The sequence below is a fragment of the Schistocerca cancellata genome, chromosome 3 (assembly GCF_023864275.1).
Source record: "Schistocerca cancellata isolate TAMUIC-IGC-003103 chromosome 3, iqSchCanc2.1, whole genome shotgun sequence".
In the NCBI taxonomy this organism is placed as follows: Eukaryota; Metazoa; Arthropoda; class Insecta; order Orthoptera; family Acrididae; genus Schistocerca; species Schistocerca cancellata.
The window spans coordinates 783,534,321-783,555,585 of NC_064628.1; the positions used below are offsets into that span (position 1 = coordinate 783,534,321).

A 21,265-nucleotide genomic window follows, 5' to 3' on the forward strand; every position below is an offset into this window, starting at 1 on the left:
GACTCCGTGGAATACATTTCAGTACCGCTACGTTGATAATGAGGCGGTCGCTAACAGAATCCCAAGCCACCAAGAAATCCACATTTCTTCCTCCTCTTTTGTGGCGTGCTGTTCTGCATTCCGCCGTATTCGGCAAGGACGTGTCGCAAAGCTTCATGCATTAGTTCCAGTACGTTTGGCAGCTTAAATGCCTTGATTTCTCCCGTCAGATCCCTTACCTTGGCTCTAAATCAATTCTATTGGGTTCAGATTGCAGTTCGAAGGTGACAACTGTAAAAATTCAGTATTGGTACAGTGTGCTCGACGCCTCGAAAATTATTGTTTTCGATGTTTCTACGACACCTGTCACTCTGGCTCGTGTGAGACTACATCTGTCTTGGAAAATAATTCAGTTAAACAGTATTTGATTTTTCATTTTTCTCCAAAAAGTTTAATTGTAATAATATTTATTCTTCGATAATTAAGAATGTATACGTATTTGGAATTAAAACCAGAATTTTTCGTGCGATATGTAATTAGAAACTGGAAGATGTGCATTTTTCTTGAATAATGATGGTTAAGTATGAGTTAATATCATATATTGATGAATTTCATATTTAATTGATTTAGGTACTGAGACCGAACAAACAAAAATTATAGACCACAACGAGTTTCGAACCTCCTTCCACCAGCACACACGAATATCAGTCTACGACACTATCGTTACGCCACAAACACATCTAAAATACTCTGTATCTCCATCTTTTCAGCGACGGTTGCGGGACTCGGCTTTTCCAAACAGGACGTCAAATCAAACACCTTTCAACCGTCTACTTTCCAAACTTGTTTTATTTGGCTACCAGTTTCGGCGATTTACAACGCCATCTTCAGACACCTGACCGACGTGTAGAAAGATTCCACCTCGGTTGCGGTCAAAACAGCGACGTGTAGGAAGATTCCACCACGGTTCTGGTCAAAACAGGGGCCAACAATACTGGTATTAGTAGATTTTTGCTTATTATACCGATCACTTATGATGGTCGAAAGGCTTGCTATAGCAAGCAAAAATTTACTAGTACCAGTATTACTGGCACCTGTTTTGACCAGGACCGAGGTGGAAGCTTCCAACACGTCGGTCAGGAACCTGAAGATGTTGTAGTAAATCGCCGAAACTGGTAGCCAAATAAAACAAGTTTGGAAACTAGACGGCTGAAAGGTGTTTCACCTGACATCATCCAACTCAAATACGTTTTCTTGTATTTATAACATACTGTTTCTTGAAAACTGTCAGAACTGATTTTTGTCTGTAATCTTGTGAAACACATTACGAACAATTTTTTTTTCTCGCCGAACGATGATCCGCGTGATAAAAATTACGTAGCTAAAGTGTGATTAGGAAAACATTGATGGCTGTTACTACATCAGAATGTCTTAAATGTTCTTTTACGGTGACTTAATAATAAGATATCTAATACATATACTATGAGATCAAAAGTATCCGAACACCTCAAAAACATAGGTTTTTCATATCAGGTGCATTTCTCTGCCACCTACTGCCAGGTACTCCATATCATCGGCCTCAGTAGTCACTAGACGCCGTGAGAGAGCAGAATGGGGCGCTCCGCGGAACTCACGGACTTCGAACATCGTCAGGTGATTGGGTGTCTGTTGTGTCATACGTCTGTACGCGAAATTTCCACACTCCTAAACATCCCTAAGTGCAGTATTTTCGATGTGACAGTGAAGTGGAAACGTAAAGTGACACGTGCAGCACAAAAACGTACAGGCCGACCTCGCTGTTGACCGACAGAGACCGCCGACAGTTGAAGAGGGTCATAATGTGTAATAGGTAAACATCTATCCAGACCATCACACACAAATTTCAAACTTCTATTAGGATCCACTGCAAGTACTATGACAGTTAGGTGGGAGGTGAGGGAACTTGGATTTCATGGTCGAGCGGTTGCTCACAAGCAACACATCACGCCGGTAAATGCCAAACGACACCTCGCTTGGTGTAAGGAGCGTAAACATCGGACGATTGAACGGTGGGAAAACGTTGTGTGGCGTGACGAATCACGGGACACAATGTGGCGATCCGATGGCAAGGTGTGCGTATGGCGAATGCCCGGTGAACGTCATCTGCCAGCGTGTGTAGTGCCAATAGTAAAATTCGGAGGCGGTGGTATTATGGTGTGGTAGATTTTCATGGAGGGAGCTTGCACCCCTTGTTGTTTAGCGTCGCACTATCACAGCACAGGTCTACATTGATGGTTTAAGCTCCTTCTTGCTTCCTGCTGTTGAAGAGCAATTCGGGGATGGCGATTGCATCTTTCAACACGATCGAGCACCTGCTCATAATGCACGACCTGTGGCGGAGTGGTTACACGACGATAACATCCCCGCAAGGGACTGCCTGCACGGAGTCCTGAACTGAATCGTATAGAACACCTTTGGGATGTTTTGGAACGTCGAATTCGTGGCAGATCCCACCGAGCGAGATCCTGATTGAAGCACTCCGTGAAGAATGGGCTGCCATTGCAGCAGAAACCTCCCAGCACCTGACTGAACGTATGTCTGCGAGAGCGGAAGCTATCAACAAGGCTAAGGGTGGGCCAACACAATACGGAATTCCAGCATTAGCGATGGAGGGCGCCACGAACTTGTAAGTTATTTTCAGCCAGGTGTCCGGATACGTTTGAGCACATAGTGTATTTATTACATACTGTTTTTTGAAAAATGAGAGAACTGATTTTGTGAAAAACATTAACAACAAATTTTTTCTCGCGTAACCATGTCCGGCGGGAGTGTTTTGTTAGGAAGCAGGAAACAGTGTCATCCATTTCCACAGCACGTATTATCAGCGAGACAATCAGGGCACAAATAGTGATTACGGGAACTGTGCCTGTAGGCGATTTATGAAATAGAAATTATGTAGCTAAAGTGTGATAAGGAAGACATTGATGGGTGTTTCCAGAATGAAATTTTCACCCCTGGAGCGGAATGTGCGCTGATTTCGAAACTTCCTGGCAGATTAAAACTGTGTGCCGGACCGAGACCTGAACTCGGGTCGCGGCAACTGTGCCTGTGTGCCGGACCGAGATTCGAACTCGGGTCCCGAGTTCGAGTCTCGGTCCGCCACACAGTTTTAATCTGCCAGGAAGTTTCCAAATCTGCGCACATTCCGCTGCAGGGGTGAAAATTTCATTCTGGAAACATCATCCAGCTGTGGCTGAGCCATATCTGCGCAGTATCCTTTCTTCCAGTAGTTCCAGTCCTGGAAGTCTCACAGGAGCACTTCGGTGAAGTTTGGAAGGTAGGGACGAGGTACTGGCGGCAGTAAAATTGTGAGGACGGGTCTTGCGTCGTGCTTGGGTAGCTCAGTTGCCGCCGGCACGGTAGCTCAGCGTGTTCAGTCAGAGCGGTTAGCTACCCTCTGTAATAAAAAAACAGAGCGAACGGATCAAAGAACAACCCGAACGGTCGTTATCGGACGTCCGCTACGAACACATTCAACGAACAATATAGAACAAAAATGAGATCAAGAAAAAAAAAGTTGGTAGAGCAGTTGCCCGCGAAAGGCAAAGTTCTCGAGTTCGAGTCTCGGTCCGGCACACAGTTTTAATCTTCCAGGAAGTTTCATTGATGGCTGTTGCTGCATCAGAATGTCTTAAAGGTTCTTTTACAGTGATATCTAACACATAAGTTGGACCTACTTCCAAAAGCGGCACAAAAACCATGGTTGCTGCCCAATCACCGCGTTTGTGTTTGTTTACATCAGGTTTATTCTTATGATGAGCACAGCATAGCGTCGCTCGAGCTGTCAAAAGAGTAACAACGTTTTCACATAGTGTCACCACTGTATGTGTTAGACTGTGATGCACTGGTTTTGGGAAAAACGACATTTTGTCTATGGAGTGCGTGATTGATTGTTTTTTTGTTTTGTTTATTTAAGACGCAGTGACGTGTTTATGACATAGTCATAACCGGTTTCGGCCGTACAGTGACCGTCTTCAGATTGTAAAGGCGGCATACACAGAACACAGGTTCATGCGTTGTCAAAAACAAAAGAAAAAAAAGTAATGTGATGCAAGTGAGTGTAACCATAGAGTAAATATCTCTGGAGTGAGCATTCACATGCGCAGAACAGATTTTATGTTGTCAACATACATTGCCGGCCTGGTCACGTGATCTCGGGACGTCGTGTGTTTGTCCGTATAGCGCCCTGTATATTTAGAATGTCACTACATCCCTAATACAGACGGATTTTTTTCGTACGTGTCGTGGATTATTTACATACGTTGCGCAGACATTTTAGCAGTACCCATTTGATACCGAGAATAAACCAGCTACGTAACTTTTAAGGGCAAGTGATATTACATCCTGCTTCTTTGAGATAGGTGTCACAGTTCATATGCACTCGAGTTTTGATCGTTTTCGGTATGATACGGCACTTTATAGTATTATAGAGCCTGACGTACATTTTTGCAGTGATAGTCTTGGTAAACGACTTGACAGTACGCTAGTACTTTTGCAAGTGTCCGAAAAACACCGAATTTGCCACACATTAGCGATTACATCCCCGCTAATTCGTCCTTTTTTCTGGTATTTCTGCGTATTTATTTTCTCGTTTTTGCCACCTAAAGCACAATTTTTCTTACTAGTGACACTTTGAAGTATTTATTTAACGCATTTTACGTACTTGCTCCCAGTTTAATAAATAAATAGTAGACTGAGTAATCTATGTACATAATCGACAAGTCACTGATAAATGCATGGAGGATTGTATTTGCTGAAACAACTAACCATTTCCTTTCCTGTTCCACTAGCAAATTTACGAGAGGAAGTGATTGTTTGTAAGCTTTTGTACGAGCCGTAATATCTATTATACAGGGTGTTACAAAAAGGTACGGCCAAACTTTCAGGAAACATTCCTCACACACAAAGAAAGAAACTATGTTATGTGGACATGTGTCCGGAAACGCTTAATTTCCATGTTAGAGCTCATTTAAGTTTCGTCAGTATGTACTGTACTTTTTCGATTCACCGCCAGTTGGCCCAATTGAAGGAATGTAATGTTGACTTCGGTGCTTGTGTTGACATGCGACTCATTGCTCTACAGTACTAGCATCAAGCACATCAGCACGTAGCATCAACAGGTTAGTGTTCATCACGAACGTGGTTTTGCAGTCAGTGCAATGCAGTCAGTGCAACACCTTCGTTCTGGAAATCTGTTTCGATACAAACGTACCGCGCCACGGCTATTGCCCCGTGCTAATCCATATATCAAATGGGCATCTGCCAACTCCGCATTTGTAAGCATTGCACTGACTGCAAAACCACGTTCGTGATGAACACTAACCTGTTGATGCTACGTACTGATGTGCTTGATGCTAGTACTGTAGAGCAATGAGTCGCATGTTAACACAAGCACCGAAGTCAACATTACCTTCCTTGAATTGGGCCAACTGGCGGTGAATCGAGGAAGTACAGTACATACTGACGAAACTTAAATGAGCTCTAACATGGAAATTAAGCATTTCCGGCCACATGTCGACATAACATCTTTTCTTTATTTGTGTGTGAGGAATGTTTCCTGAAAGTTTGACCGTACCTTGTTGTAACACCCTGTATAGCCATAAAATCGTAGAAAAATAGGTCTACAGAATCAAGCCTTAATTATAATGTGTCTCGAAATTTTTAAACATATACAGTGTCTCTTACTAATATGATAACTATAATTAGAGCTACATGGTATGTACCCATGAAAAGTTACTGTCCCTCCTTTTCCGGCCAGAGTGGCCGAGCGGTTCTAGGCACTACAGTCTGGAACCGCGCGACCGCTACGGTCGCAGGTTCGAATCCTGCCTCGGGCATGGTTGTGTGTGATGTCATTAGGTTAGTTAGGTTTAAGTAGTTCTAAGTTCCAGGGGACTGATGACCTCAGAAGTTACGTCCCATAGTGCTCAGAGCCATTTGAACCATTTGTCCCTCCTTTCGCATATTTTTCTTTGCATCTGTAGCAACAACAGTAATTCACTATCGCTATTACACTATAAACAAACCGTGAAACACAACAAAAACTATTGATATTATAAACTTCAAACGCTGCAGAAAGCACACACCCACAGCGAAGTCCCGAAAACACGTGACAATCCTGGTTTAATGTTGACAACATGCGCAGAACGCAGTGCGCACTCCAGAGTTATTTGCCCTATGAGTGTAACCCTTCGACCATAAATATAATAGACTGGCCCTGACCTCATTTTCGTGGCTCCAACATCTCTGGGCTGAAGTCACGTGAATGTTGGCAAGACATGGTTGTTTCGTGTTGCGCTTATGGTTGCATTCAGCGTTTTGTCGGGGAAAATGGCATTACATTTCACGTGGAAGTGTTTCTACGATAGCGCAGATCCGTTTATTGAAATCTGCTGAAGTGACTTTTACATGTTTTTTGCACTTGAAATAGAATATCACGTAAATTAAAGTGTTGAAGGTGATGCCTGTAAAGTCAGACTCATATTACATTTTGGAAAGTATCTGTGATAATTAGGTTACAGAAGTAAGTATAACTGTTTCTCGTTCCTACTCATAGTTCCCTAAGGATGAAAACCGAAGGCAGCTTTGGATACAGGCCCTGAAACGGAAAAACTTTAAGCCATCTTCACATACGCGCCTTTGCTCGAAGCAAAGGTTAGTTATTATTTACAATGTATATTTATAATTTATATTTACAGTTTCTGTCATTTTTGAACCTAGGATCCAAAATTATTTTCTGAAACTTCAAAGTCGCACCTTTCATCTAAAATATCATTTTTTTTTAAACTGATAGTTTAAACTTTTGTAAAAATAGTGGGAACTGAACCTTTGAAATGCGCCTAAAATTGATACTCTAAAATGGACCTGCTCCTAAAGTCGACAATTTTGGCACCTATAGTAGACATAATTCCCATATCCCATTTTCTTTTATAAGTGACTAGAGCTCATAACGCGGCGAATCCAATGTTTAAAGCTTCGACACGAGCGCTCTCTTACTGTTTAAAAGAATGTTAACGACATTTTACTTTAATTGATAGTTTACAGTAATTTCGTCCCGCTGCCCACCAGAGTGGCGTTCGCTGTATTTGTTAGATTTTAAAAATGGTACTGTGAACAAATCCAGATCAACTGTAGTTCTGGCATAATTTTTCGCAAATTAAAAAGAAATTTTCGTAGGAAGCGTTTGGCAGTCAATTGAGAAATGTGGGTAAAATACGATACAAACATAGGATGGCAGACCGCTGATTTGAAATCCCGCCACGTTTTGCCAACAGTCACGTGGTTTATGTTGGAGCCACACCAGCCCTATAGCTTCTGCACAGCAAGGCCAGGCTACTAGTATCTATGGTCGGAGGTGTAACCAAGAGTACAGGTGTCGGTGGTGTGTGTGCTCGCAGGCGGCTGACGTACGCGGCGGCGGCGCAGCAGGCGTGCTGGCGGCTGAGCGGCCCGCTGGTGTGCGCGCTGACGCCGCTGCTGGCGCGGGAGGCGGTGGCCGGCTACTCGACGCAGGAGGCGGCGTTCGCGGCCGCCGTGCCCGCCTTCGGCCGCCTCTGCGCGCTCGTCGCGGCGCCCTGCTGCGCGCGCCTCGCGCCGCCCACCGCCGCCTACCTGGCCGGCGTCTCGGGGCTGCTCACCGCCGCAGGCCTCTACGGTGAGTGGCGCCCTCCACAGCTGTTCGCCGCTCTGGCGAACGGCCCGACTACAGGCAGCGGCAGCCGAGAAAGACAGCAAACGCTAAAACCTGCGAAGATCCCAGCGAGGATCCCCCCCACTCTACCTCCCTGCGACACTCACCCCGCACTCAGCTCGCCCACGACGGGTCCTCACCCCACCCCCATACCTCGCTCAGGAACGGGACCTCACCCCACCCCCTACAGTTCCCTCACAACGGAAGACCGGAAACAGTACCTGCATTTGCGTATAGAAAATACGACTGTCTTCATAACGTTTTTGTTATCAGTATGATTTTTATATTCTTCATTTCTTTAGGTCTAATGAGTCAAGCTACATTTTATAAACAGAGACTAGAAACAAGATAGTGAAGCTAATGCAAATAGTGCAAGCTCTTTGGTGGATAAAGCTTACATTTATGTCTCTACTGACATAACACAGTATTTTTACTGTGCTGTTTTGGTTTGTGTTTGTTCTGTGTCTTATAATCTGGAAAGATTGTTTTGGATGAATAAAAGAAATAAACTCTGTTGCCATCTGCGGCATCGTAAGCTTTTATTACCGACATACGCAACATTTCCAACCACATTATTTGCGAAGTGTAGTTCTCCCGAAAGATCACGTCATATTAAGCGATTAATTTGATGATAATTGGCTCACATTATAATTAACAGACAGCACGTTTGTACTTCGCTTTCATTTATTATTTTAAATCATTCGTGATTTTTTGGTTCGCTTGTTGTAAATACCATTAGGTACCGGAAATCCATTTTAAGTTATAGACACTTCTACTTCATCAATAACATACAGTTATAATCGTAGTCGTGTCTGTAAACGTTTACATTAATACCTGACACTTAAAGTCTTTGCATTATACGTTGGAAATTGTTCATTTTCTAGTTCTCGTTCTAGGAGTAACATATCTGCGACGATGTGTATTATTTTGCTCCGGTTGGGCGGAGCATCTTGCTGATCAGGGGTGGAGCTTAAGTGGGGTGGGCGGGGACTATGTGTCGGGATCTTCGCAGGTTTTAAGCTCATGTGAGAAAGACAACCACCCCAAAACACAGCGTCGCCAGAATTAAAACTGACTCGCAGAATACAGCTTGTGTATAAACTCACTTACAACTTTCCACTTAAACTTTTTATTATGGACTATAGACGATACAAACACACACTGAGACATCAACATGTACACTGATGAGCCAAAACATTATGACCACTGCCCACCGTAGAGAGCCTGTATGGGGACAGAGTGGCCAACCGGACGATACGGCGGCCATTTTTCTGCCAAACTTCGGGCGGGACTTTTGAATGGCCAGTAGTGGAGTAGTGGAGTACACATTCACCGAATCAAAAGCACAAGACAGTATGGCGAAATCAGTCTTTAAATGCTTTTACTTATGACAATAATGTGTTATAATAATTTTCACTCAGCCAATATACAGGTCTGTATTCAAATTTAACTATGTATATTGCAAGTTGTTTTATATGCAGTAAAAAGCAAAAACTACTTACTTCGCATAGATAAGAGTACTTGGTTGGTTTCCACAAGGCCCCTGTTTGATTTAGCCGGCCGCGGTGGCCGTGCGGTTCTGGCGCTGCAGTCCGGAACCGCGGGACTGCTACGGTCGCAGGTTCGAATCCTGCCTCGGGCATGGGTGTGTGTGATGTCCTTATGCTAGTTAGGTTTAAGTAGTTCTAAGTTCTAGGGGACTTATGACCTAAGATGTTGAGTCCCATAGTGCTCAGAGCCATTTGAACCATTTGCTTGATTTATTTCAGCCCTGTTGACTGCGACTGCCCACTGCTTTCGCCTTCCTTCATTGCGTGGAAATGCTAACATGCGAAATCCACCTTCTCGTCTATTGGAACAACCAAATGCAGCACAACCTGGAATCGTTTACGAACGTCTCTAGAATGAATTACAGATGTCGAAAACAATACTGTACAGTTAATAACGTGTTTACTTCAAAAAAGTAGGCCTACCGACTTCACCACAAAACGCTTCATTATTTCAACTCGTATTTAAGATCGCAAACGCTAATTACGTACTAAAAACGATATACAGCTAAATCGAACATGCACGCACAACGCATAACAAGTCTCTCACTAATTCAAATACCTTTTAATCGTTTCCAAAAATCTTCAAATCAACTCAAAAGCACGGCGAACATAGGAAGCGCGAGAGACGTTTGGCACCATTTTTCTGCCAAAGCTAATCAACCAATCACGGGCAACTTCACCCATGGCCACTCTCTCCCTATACAGGCTCTCTAGCCCACCGCTACGTTGGCTGCCACCTGGTGCTGTCGCGGGCACGTGACGCGCTAACAAAAGAATGTGAGTGGAGTGGACACAGACCGGGGGTGTGGGGGGGGGGGGGAGGGTCACCCTAGCAGGTGACAAGGGGCAAAATATTATTACGCAGAGCCTGTAAACGAGCACCTTGAAAACAGCGAAGCTGGTCGAATATTCACGCGCTACTGTCGTGAGAATTTACGGAAAGTGGTATAAGGACATTGGAAGTACCACTAGGCGCTAAACGGTTGGACATAAACGACTCTTCACAGAACGTGGGATTCAGAATGTTTGTCTGCCCTGTAAAGTAGGATAGATTATGTGATTATTAGGCTTTCCCGGCGTAATAAGTCTTGAAGGCTCTGAGCACTATGGGACTTAACATCTGAGGTCATCAGTCCCCTAGAACTTAGAACTACTTAAACCTAACTAACCTAAGGACATCATACACATCCATGCCCGAGGCAGGATTCGAACCTGCGACCGTAGCGGTCACGCGGTTCCAGACTGAAGCGCCTATAACCGCACGGCCACACCGGCCGGCATAAGTCTTGAAAGTCTCTTCGGGTTTGCTGCCGGATCCTAAAATCGACTCGATATTTCGGCGATCCAACTGGTCGCCATCTTCAGGAAAATGCTGCTTTTGCTGATGAGTCCCGCAGTTCTCAGCAGGACTCATCAGCAGAAGCAGCATTTTCCTGAAGATGGCGACCAGTTGGATCGCCGAAATATCGAGTCAAGTTGATTTTAGGATCCGGCAGCAAACCCGAAGAGACTTTCAGGACAGATGATGACCTGTGATATCTGTGCCGAAAGAGCACAGTGCCGGTGCACACATAAGTGTTTTGTAGCCCACCGTTCATTGTACACTGTTGGACGTGGAGCTCTCCAGCAGACCACCCCTACGTGTTCACATGTCGACCCAACGACATCGTCAGTTACGACTGCAATGGCCACGCATTGGGATTCGACCATTGATCAATGTAAACGTGTCAACTCTTCTGGTGAATCACATCTTTGCTACACTAGGTTGATGGTCGTCTCCACAATCGCCGTCATCGAGCTGAACGGCGGCTCGAAACGTGCAGCGCGTCACGGATGTAGGCTGGTCAGAGCAGTATTGTGCTACAAGAAATATTCCTTTGCCCTTGCATGGGATCTGTGATAGTAACCGAAGACAGCTGCAAACCACGTGCATTACTTCATTCTTGGCGTCCTCTTCCGCCGGTCGGAGTCGTCGACTGGTTAGTTAGGTTTAAGTAGTTTCAAGTTCTACGGGTCTGATGACCTCCCATAGTGCTCAGAGCCATTTTTTGTCCACTTCCGCGGTGATGTCACCTTTCAGCAATCTAATTGTCCGTGTCTCGGAGCCAGAACCGTGCTGTAGTGGTTCGAAGAGCATTATAGAAAAGCCAAGTTCGTGTCTCGGCGACTACGTTTGCCTGGTGTAAATCCTATGGTACCCATCTGGGTCGCTTTCAGGCGCCATCATCGCGTACGCAATTCAGTGCCCCGTTATTTACGCGAATTGCATGACCTGTGAATAGACATCTAATTCCACATACCTTTACAAACCTACCAACAAACTGGCTTATACCTGACATACAAAATCTCTGATGTATTTCGTTCCAAATGCGGTCAAACAAGCTATTAAGCAGGTGGTCATAATGTTTCGGTTGATCAGTGTATTATAAAAGTATATCTATGTGTGTATGTATGTATGTTCGTTCCACATCTCCTCCTAAACCTCTTGATCGATTTCAAACATACTTGCTACACATATCATTTACTGCGTAAAACAACCGCATCAGTCATGACCTTTTAATTTATTACTTGTTTACTAATAACTCTCTTCGTAACACATTTAGAACACAGTCTCTACATATACCACTGGACGTGCCAGCACAATTATATCATTGCACGACACATACTTCAGCAGTTATGACGTCGTAAACATTGAGCTGCGTGGAAACGAAACTGCAGGGCGACAGTTGAGAGTGGAGTAGGAAATGCACAAAGAAAGAAAAGACGGTGGATTGACCCTTGTTTTATTTATTTAGCTTATGGCATGTAACAGATCATATAAAAAAAGACATAAAAATCATAAGACACAGAAATAAAGAGTAGTCACAGTGTATGACATATAGTTGTAGATATAAAAGTGTTTAAAATAGTGTATATAACAAACAAAAGCCGGCCGCGGTGGTCTCGCGGTTAAGGCGCTCAGTCCGGAACCGCGCGACTGCTACGGTCGCAGGTTCGAATCCTGCCTCGGGCATGGATGTGTGTGATGTCCTTAGGTTAGTTAGGTTTAAGTAGTTCTAAGTTCTAGGGGACTGATGACCACAGATGTTAAGTCCCATAGTGCTCAGAGCCATTTGAACAAACAAAAGTTCACAAACAAACATCCAGATTTGTGACATAGTCTATTACACTTTCAGTCGCGGTCAGAAACTCATTGGGGTCTCCTGCAAAACGTCTCAGAGGGCAATCTTCCACGATGTGACGAATCGTCTGCCGGTCCGCACCGCAGTCACATCTCGGGGTGGTGATTTTACCCCACCTGTGGAGGCTGTCTGCACATCTGCCGTTATTTGTCCGAATTCGATTCAAGGTCGTCCAAGTTTTCCTTGGCAAATTGAATCCTGGTGGTTTCTCTCCACCGCGTTTTCCAGAGGTTGCCATAATCCGGGTTGAGACGATGCGTATTTTTTGCCTTTTTTAAAGAGGGGTGTCTGGAGCGCAATCTGTTCATCTCCAGGGCAGGAACATCCTTATGGATTGGCAGTTTCTCGTTGTTCAGCACTTTTCCATATTCGCGTAAGAGAGCGTTCTCTCTGCGCAGGTCCGGTAGGGGAATGTTGCTCAGTATAGGTAGCCAGTGTAAAGGCGTTGGCTTTATTGTTCCTGATATCATCCTCATTGTGTACTTTAGTTGAGCATCGATCAACCTGTGTGTTTACTGTTTAGCCATACCGGTGCGGCATATTCTGCTGTTGTGTAGACAAGTCCCAGAGCCGAAGATCTCAGTACAGCCGCGGAAGAGCCCCACGTCCCACATAGCTTCTGTATGATATTATTTCGAGTTTTAAGTTTTGCGGCTGTATTACATAGGTGTTCCTTGAATGTTAGGGTTCTATCAAAGGAATCCTTGTTAATGAACAACACAGAAGATGTTAGAAATGACCGTCGTTGACAACGATGCAGCGCTCTCCTCAGTTTATCAAACTGTGAGACACGCGCACCAGCTGTGCCTGAAGGATGGCAGCAACAGCATTTTCAGTGTTCTGCTGCAGCTCCTGCAGTGTCTGGAGATTACTGGAGTAGACCTGATTCTTTAATTTACCTCACAGGTAAAATCACAGGCACAGAGATCAGGCGAGCGAAGGTTCAAATGGCTCTGGGCACTATGGGACTTAACATCTGAGGTCATCAGTCCCCTAGAACTTAGAACTACTTAAACCTAACTAACCTCAGGACATCACATACATCCATGCCCGAGGCAGGATTCGAACCTGCGACCGTAGCGGCCGCGCGGTTCCAGACTGAAGCGCCTAGAACCGCGTGACCACACTGGCCGGCTCAGGCGAGCGAGACGGAAAGTAGACAGCACTGCCTCCTTAGGGTGTTCTCTCCTCTCTGAACACCTCATGCACTCGTATGAGGTTGTCATGCACTGAGTGCAGTTGCTCCGTCTTGCTGCAAACATCCATACAGTCGTTTATCTTTTGTGAGTTGATACACACATGCAACTTCCTGGAAGATTTAAACTGTGTGCCGGACCAAGACTCGAAATCGGGACCTTTGCCTTTCGCGGGCAAGCGCTCTATTGAATAAGCTGCCCAAGAGTTCGAATCTCGGTCCGGCACACAGTTTTCATCTGCCTGGAAGTTTCATATCAGCGCACACTCCGCTGCAGAGTGAAAATTTCGTTCTGGATACATATGGATTAAACGGTTTCTGGACATCCCGGATAGCGTTAACAGTTTGGCGAAAGAACGGTGTAACGATGAGGACGATAGACATAGCGCACCAAACGCTAACCTAGAGATTATGGAACGGCTCTTCAAAGTACTGACAGAGATTTTCTAATGCGTGATGGGACATGTTCTGTGAGTTCAAAAACGACGGCAGGCTGAACCAGTCCTCACCTGAAGAAACGAAAAGTTGAGCATCCAAAACTATAAACTTGTACATCCTAAAAACGTAACTCTCCCTCCTTTTCAATTTCCGTTGTGAATTTGATGTTCGGATGAAGACAATTAAAACGGTCCAATTACTGGTGCAAAGAGTCTATTCCATGTGACCAAACAAGAAACTTATCTCAGAAAAAACGAAGGCTTCAAAAAAGAGGTTTTCAGGGCCATATCCTCAAAGTCCTCCACAATAAGATTAGCGACCATGGGGGATAAAGGACTCCTCATAGCAATACCGTCGGTTTGTTCGGAATATTTGTCATCAAATGAAAAATAGGTTGACGTCAGAACATGCGGCAGAGCTTCGTCGTTTCCATATCAAGTTATTCATTAATTAAAATCAATGACTCTTCAAGAGGGACCCGAGTAAAAAGTGACACCACATCAAAACTAACAAGTAAATCAGAGGTACCAAGACGAAGCAACTTTAAACGCTGAATAAAATCCATGGAATTGGAAATATGGCGTTCACATTTACCCACATGAGGGCTGAGAGCCAACGCTAAATATTTTGCCAAGTTGTAAGTTGGTGGACCCAAATTATAAACAATAGGGCGCAATGGGACCCTATCATTATGGATCTTTGGCAAACCGTATAATATAGGTGGAACGGCCGCAGCAGGGCGTAGTTTTTTGATAGTGTTCTCAGGTAAAGAACTCTTCTTCGGAAGTGAAATCGTAGTTCCTTTTATGCGATCCGTGGGATACTTCTGTACTATAACGATACGACGGGTCCTTAAGTAAATCATACATCTTATTCACATAATCTGCCTTAGAGATTAAAACGGTAACATTACCTTTCCTGGTAAAATTAACAATTCAGAGTCCTCTCTAATAGACCGAATCGCTGCTCGTTCGGCTGAAGAAATGTTACTTTGTGGAGGCCGAGCCCGATACAAAAGGTGAGTAACCTCCTGTCTAATCTCTTCCGCCTGCTCTTCCGGAAGACGAAAGACAGCTTGTTCAACAGAAGAAATGAATTCCACGGTGGGAATGCTTTATCGTATTGGGTGCACAGGAGTGGTTCTAGTAGGCAGTGCTCTAAATTTCAACTTCTTTGTCGTCGACACTGGATATCAGGAAATGATACTTGTCGACGGACTGCGATTAATCTTACAAGTAAGGAACTGGATGATGTCACGGTTTCAGTGTTGGAAAAAGGTTTAAACTTTGCACCCAGGCAGGTGCATTCTAGATGTAAAAGTTGTAGTTGGTGCTGGAAACGATAGATTGGCTTCATGGCATCACCAAACATGTGTTCTGTTGTTGTAGGTACCTGAATAGGCTTAGTGTTAACTGTACAGGAGAGGGTAGCTGTAGTGACGTGAAAGTTGCAGAAGTTGTCGTATGGTGAAATTTGGGCGAGATTTGACAGCCTTTCCCATATACGTGGACCTAAAGAGAAAGCATTTCAACAATTAGTCAAGGAGTTGAAGCGCATTGGTACCTTTAAGAAGGAAACCGGACAAGTCCATCCATCGACCTCTGCTGACCGAATAAAAGAGATTAGAACATCCATTGAACGCAGTCCAAAATCGGTGTGGCGATTGCCGGTGGAACTGGACGTTCCTCGCTCGACAATACATGAAGTGTTGGGACACACTCTGAAGAAAACGCCGTACCATCTGCGGGCTCTCCACCAATTACGTGACGCTATTTTGGCAGAGCGTATGAGCGTGTGTCAGGATTTGCTCGAAGCAGATGCAAATCGCAGCATCCTCTATCAGATCTTAGGCAGTGACGATCCAATCTTCCGCACTTGTGGAAGAGTTAACCGTGATAGCTGCATCATTGAGGCTGATGCTTGTGCAGGATGAACTTGTGCATAATGTTTACTTCCAACGGAACGAGATACTTCAGCATTCTGCTACAGGTGTGTGTACGTTTTTGAATGCTGTGTTTACTGGAAGGTGAATTGGGCACGCAGCGCCCATTATCTGGGCGGCGCTTTTTCCCGATCTCACACACGTGGACCTCTTCGTCTGGGAGTTTACCAAGTGGTGTATGTTCCGTCGACACAGTGCCAACTGATTCGCGATGCTCCAAGCCGAATTGAACAAGCTGCTGCAGCTATAACACCACAAATGCTACGGAATTTCTTTCGTGCCGCAGTCGGCAGATTGGAATCTTGTCGGGATGTGAGTAGTGCTCATGTTGAATGTAACATGTGATAAACATATGCCACCATAAATAATAAGAATACAATAATCATTTCAACAAAATCGATACTTAATTTCTGGATGCCCTGTATCCTCAGATAGCTAACTTACTGTGTGTCGTGGAGGGTATTTATCATACCGCTATGATTTTCTTTCCTTTCTGTTTCATTTGAGAATGATTTGAGGAAAGAAAGACAGTCGCTAGCGCTTTATATGAGCTCTAATTATCTAATTTTCTTGTAGTGGTCCTCTCGTGAGATGTATGTGGGAGGAAGTAATATGTTGCCCAACTCTTGTTTGGGTCTTAGAATTCTAATTGTTGTCCTCTTTGCGATGGAAAATTACTCTCTGCCACTGCAGCTTGAGTATATCCATAATGCAATCGCGGTTACTAAACAAACCTGTGACGACATGTGGATCTTCTCTAACTAACATCAGTCCTCTCTAATTATACCAGCATTTCACTACAATTTGTTGTAGTTGCAACCTTTTTATACAGACATAAAAAAAAAGTTTTTGCATCACCTCAGTTCCGAGAGTTCCGGAACTAGTACAGAAAATTGGAATAGAGATCAACATAAACATAATTTCCATTTATTGCTCATGAAAACCACACACTGCATGTTGTACCACCATACAGTGAGACCTTCAGAGGTGGTGGTCCAGATTGCTGTACACACTGGTACCCCTAATACCCTGTAGCACATCCTCTTGCATTGCTGCATGCCTGTATTCGCTATGGCATACTATCCACAAGTTCATCAAGGCGCTGTTGGTCCAGATGTTCCCACTCCTCAATGGCGATTCAGTGTAGATACCTCAGAGTGATTGGTGGGTCACATCATCCATAAACCGTCTTTTTCAATTTAAAAAATGGTTCAAATGGCTCTAAGCACTATGGGACTTAACATCTGAGGCCATCAGTCCCCTAGACTTAGAACTAGTTAAACCTAACTAACCAAAGGACATCACACACATCCATGTCCAAGACGGGAGTCGAACCTGAGACCTTAGCAGCAGCGCAGTTCCAGACTGAAGCACCTAAAACTGCTCAGCCACAGCAGCCAGCCCTTTTCAATCTATCCCAGGCATGTTTAATAGGGTTCATGTCTGGAGAACTGCTAGCCACTCTAGTCAAGCAATGTCATTATTCTGAAGGAAGTCATTCACAAGATGTGCAGGATGGGGGCACAAATTGTTGTCCATGAAGATGAATGCCTTGCCAATATGCTGCTGATATGGTTGCGCCACCAGTCAGAGGATGGAATTTACCATGTATCGCACAGCCGTTACAGCACCTTCCATGACCACCAGCAGTGTATGTCAGCCCCACATAATGCCACCCCAAAACAGCAGGAACCTCCGCCTTGCTGCACTTGCCAGACAGTGTGTATAAGGCATTCAGACTGACCGGGTTGCCTCCAAACACGTATTATGAGGGTGACTTTGCAGTGTATGCTGATCCATACAGAAAGTACAGATTGCAGACCAGAATTCCTCTACCATCTTTTTGTTTAGCCAACACTTTATCAATGCCAGTAACCCCGCCCCCCTTTCTCCCCCAAATTTTTAAAGAATCAAACTCCTATCTGCAAAAGGCTTCAAACATCTGATTAATGAGTTAAATAAATAATTTTATATTAAACATTTAAAATCTCTATGGTTTAGGACACAATGCACTAATTATGTTTGTTTTGTTAATTTCATGTTTCTCACTGAATAAATACCGTCTGAGTAATCTGCAGGTGCATTCAGTGGTATATTAGTACACTGTCCACAAAAAGTGTTTAGACTAGAATTAGTAGTAGAGAAGCAATAAATTAGAACCACACGCTAATGCTGAAGTTTTACTGAATGTACAGTGGAAATGTAGTAAATAATAAACTTTTTTCCTTTCACAGTTTTCTGGTGGCAGTAGGAAGGGGAGGTGGGGGGGAGGTGGGTGGGTTTGGGGGTTGGAGCAGTGTGGAGAGAACTGTCAGTGAGGAAAAAAGTTTTGAAATGGTTTGCAATTATGTGTAAAGTTTTTTGGAAGTTGCTAAGTACTCTCATTCTCAAATATTCGATGATTATAGTCTGAGTAATTTGAATACCATGAGCTACACTGCCTATTGACATGTACACAGTTTCTAACTTTGATACTTGATTTGTTGTGTTAAACCTTTAACATAGCATTATATGTCCTAATGACGGCATTTTAAATTTTTTAATTTAGTCAATAATTATATGAGGTACTAAAGAATCAAATTTTAGTTACCCCTGGAAGCCATTAGTAGGCAAGATGCGACTAGGACTGGACAACCATTTTAGCTGTTTAATAATGCTGATTAACTTCAATTTTTTTTTGTTTATTTGAAAAACCTTTCAAAACTGACTGCTTGGAACAGGCAGCTGCACAGGAACTTCCTGGTTCATTTTAACGATATGCAGTACCAGGAAAAGTACACTAAATTGATTCGGCAGTACTCACCAAGTAGCCCTGTTGGCCAAGCTTGGTGAGGAGGTATGGTATTTCTAAATTTACAACACATATTCAGTTGATTTACTGCTGATGTTTTTTTATGAATTTTGCTACCACCATGCTTCATTTGGATGAAACAGCTCCATGAAATCTTTGTAATGTGATCATTTTACATATGAATTAATGTGGTGTTGTTCTGGCTTGTCATTAATGAGCCACAGAAAATACTAATATCTCTGTAAATATGGGTTTACATAAAAATGGTAGGGACTATATAACCTTCTAATCATTTTAGCATTATCTTTACATTACATTATTTTACATGCACATCAAAAACTCACTCTGTATAGATAGTGAACAATAATAACCCTATAGCACACCATTGGTAGCCCCCATCAGTGTACGTTTACATCTGGTGGTTTGCCTAGGCCACCAAAATTGGGGCAGGAAGACACAAAATTTCAACAAAATGGCATGTTTTTCCACTGATGTAGTTGGCAATTTTATCTCCTAACCAGTATAATACTGATTAACCACAGTGGCACAGTGGCAGTGGCACAGTGGCACAAAAGCAACTGCCTCTCGTGGCCCTGCTCAATGACATACACCAGTAAAAAATGTATGCTTCAATTTCTTTTCACTTAATTGGTTTTATTTTTAACATATGGATGTTGATTGGCTGAAATCATAAAATTTAATGAACAGTGACTTCAAAGTATCATCACTTTTGCCATAACTGTTTACTGAATTTGAGGACCATCCACTTTACTGTTTTTAAATATCTCTTAGTTAACAATAATCCAGAAAGTTTTTGCTTTATTCTATTTCTGAAGAATCTTTAATTTTTATTTATTTTTTGATGGTGTGGTATTTGTCCTTTTCTCTTGCACGGGTTTGGCTTGTAGTGTGTTGTGCTGTACAATTATTTTCATTTTATTTAACATCATTACTTCATGTTATATAAAATAGAAAGACCCTTTTTATAACAATCTGTGCTGTATTATATTGCTACACTGTCTCAATCCAAAGACAGAAAATACTTTTTGGATACTGAAATCTGATGAAGACAATTAAAGGAACAAAAATCCACATCTTTTTAATTATGGTACTGGATTGTAATGATGTGTTAAAAATTAGTGTTCTCTATGTATAGAATTTAATGCCATTACGCAGCTAGTAGCTACATTCAGATTATTATGTTTCTTTTCCAACCATCATCATTAAGTCCAATGTGGTATCAGAAATTACTTCTTGCAATGATATAATGGGCCCCTTTGATAAAGTTTTGGCTACCTTCAACCCCAATTCTTCATTAATTGACCTATTGATCTGACTCTCTTAAACTCAATCTTGATGTGAATGAATGATGGTTTAGCAACTGTGTACTTATATTGATTCTGGAATGGTAATTTTGCTTGTAAAATTAAGATATGTTTTCAAATCAGTATTTAGGTATGAGCTATTGAACTATAGGTAAGACTTATACTTCTCATAAAACAAAGTGTACAAAATTACTTTTTATTTTGATCAACACAATACATATTCATAAGCAAAAATAAATAACTTGACAACTGAGAGTATATTCAAAGATATCCCTTGTATCAAAGCTAACACAAGTCAATTGTTGGAATGATTATTTCCATGAATGTTGGTCTATTGATACAGTGCTGCTGGGAGCTGCAACACATGATGCATTGCTGCTAGGGGCAGCAATTGTTGGACTGGGTGAAGGAGGCCACTTAGCATGTGGAGCAAGCTTTCTGGATGATGCAGATACTTCACTCTTGCAGCCTGCTGTGGATCTTCTTGTGGGAACCTTCTCATTGTTGCTTATCCCACTTCTAGGTATGATATTTTAACATTTGAAATGAAGCTTATAATAATATCATATAATAATATATAATAATACACAGGTCTAGAGAGTCTCATATGGCAAAAGGTTTCTGAAATAAGTTTTTAGTGTACCATATTATAATTTTAATGAATTAGATTGTGCATTCTGGAGTAAATGTCTCTTCTTTTATATAGCATGTAGTTACATGTTGGTTTATGTGCATCTTGTGTAGTGCCAATATAATTAAAGGAAATAAAAAGAAAGCAAAAAGGTAAGGAAAAAGAAAGCTCCAAAAAGAAATGAATCCATATAAGCAGCTTTGACACTCTGGTCACATATTACTCACTTTTCCACATTTCATCCAAATCTCTGTCATAACAGTTTCTAGAATGAAAGTTTTAAGCTTGTTTTTCACATTATGTTTTGAAAGCATAACAGACTGAAATGAAATGCAAGAAAATATACTTTTTTCACCTTATAGTAGGATACAGAAAGGTTACCATTTTATTTGTGGAGAATAAATTGAAAGTATGTAGAGAGACTAACAATGGATACTATGTTTTGGTAAAATTTACTTTCAGTAATTAGCTGACCCTCCAATGAATGCTGCTTCATCACTCCA

The 21,265-nt window shown here is 42.7% G+C and overlaps 1 long non-coding RNA gene across 1 annotated transcript in view; it reads left to right on the top strand.

Moving 5' to 3' along the window:
* Positions 1–7,554: 7,554 nt before the first annotated feature.
* The window catches only part of LOC126175836 (uncharacterized), a 33,459-nt gene continuing 19,748 nt past the window's right edge, over positions 7,555–21,265 (top strand). Inside the window, exons 1-2 of the long non-coding RNA XR_007535618.1 lie at positions 7,555–7,672; positions 20,475–20,654. This is a non-coding gene — a long non-coding RNA (uncharacterized LOC126175836). The remainder of the gene's footprint in view (positions 7,673–20,474; positions 20,655–21,265) is intronic.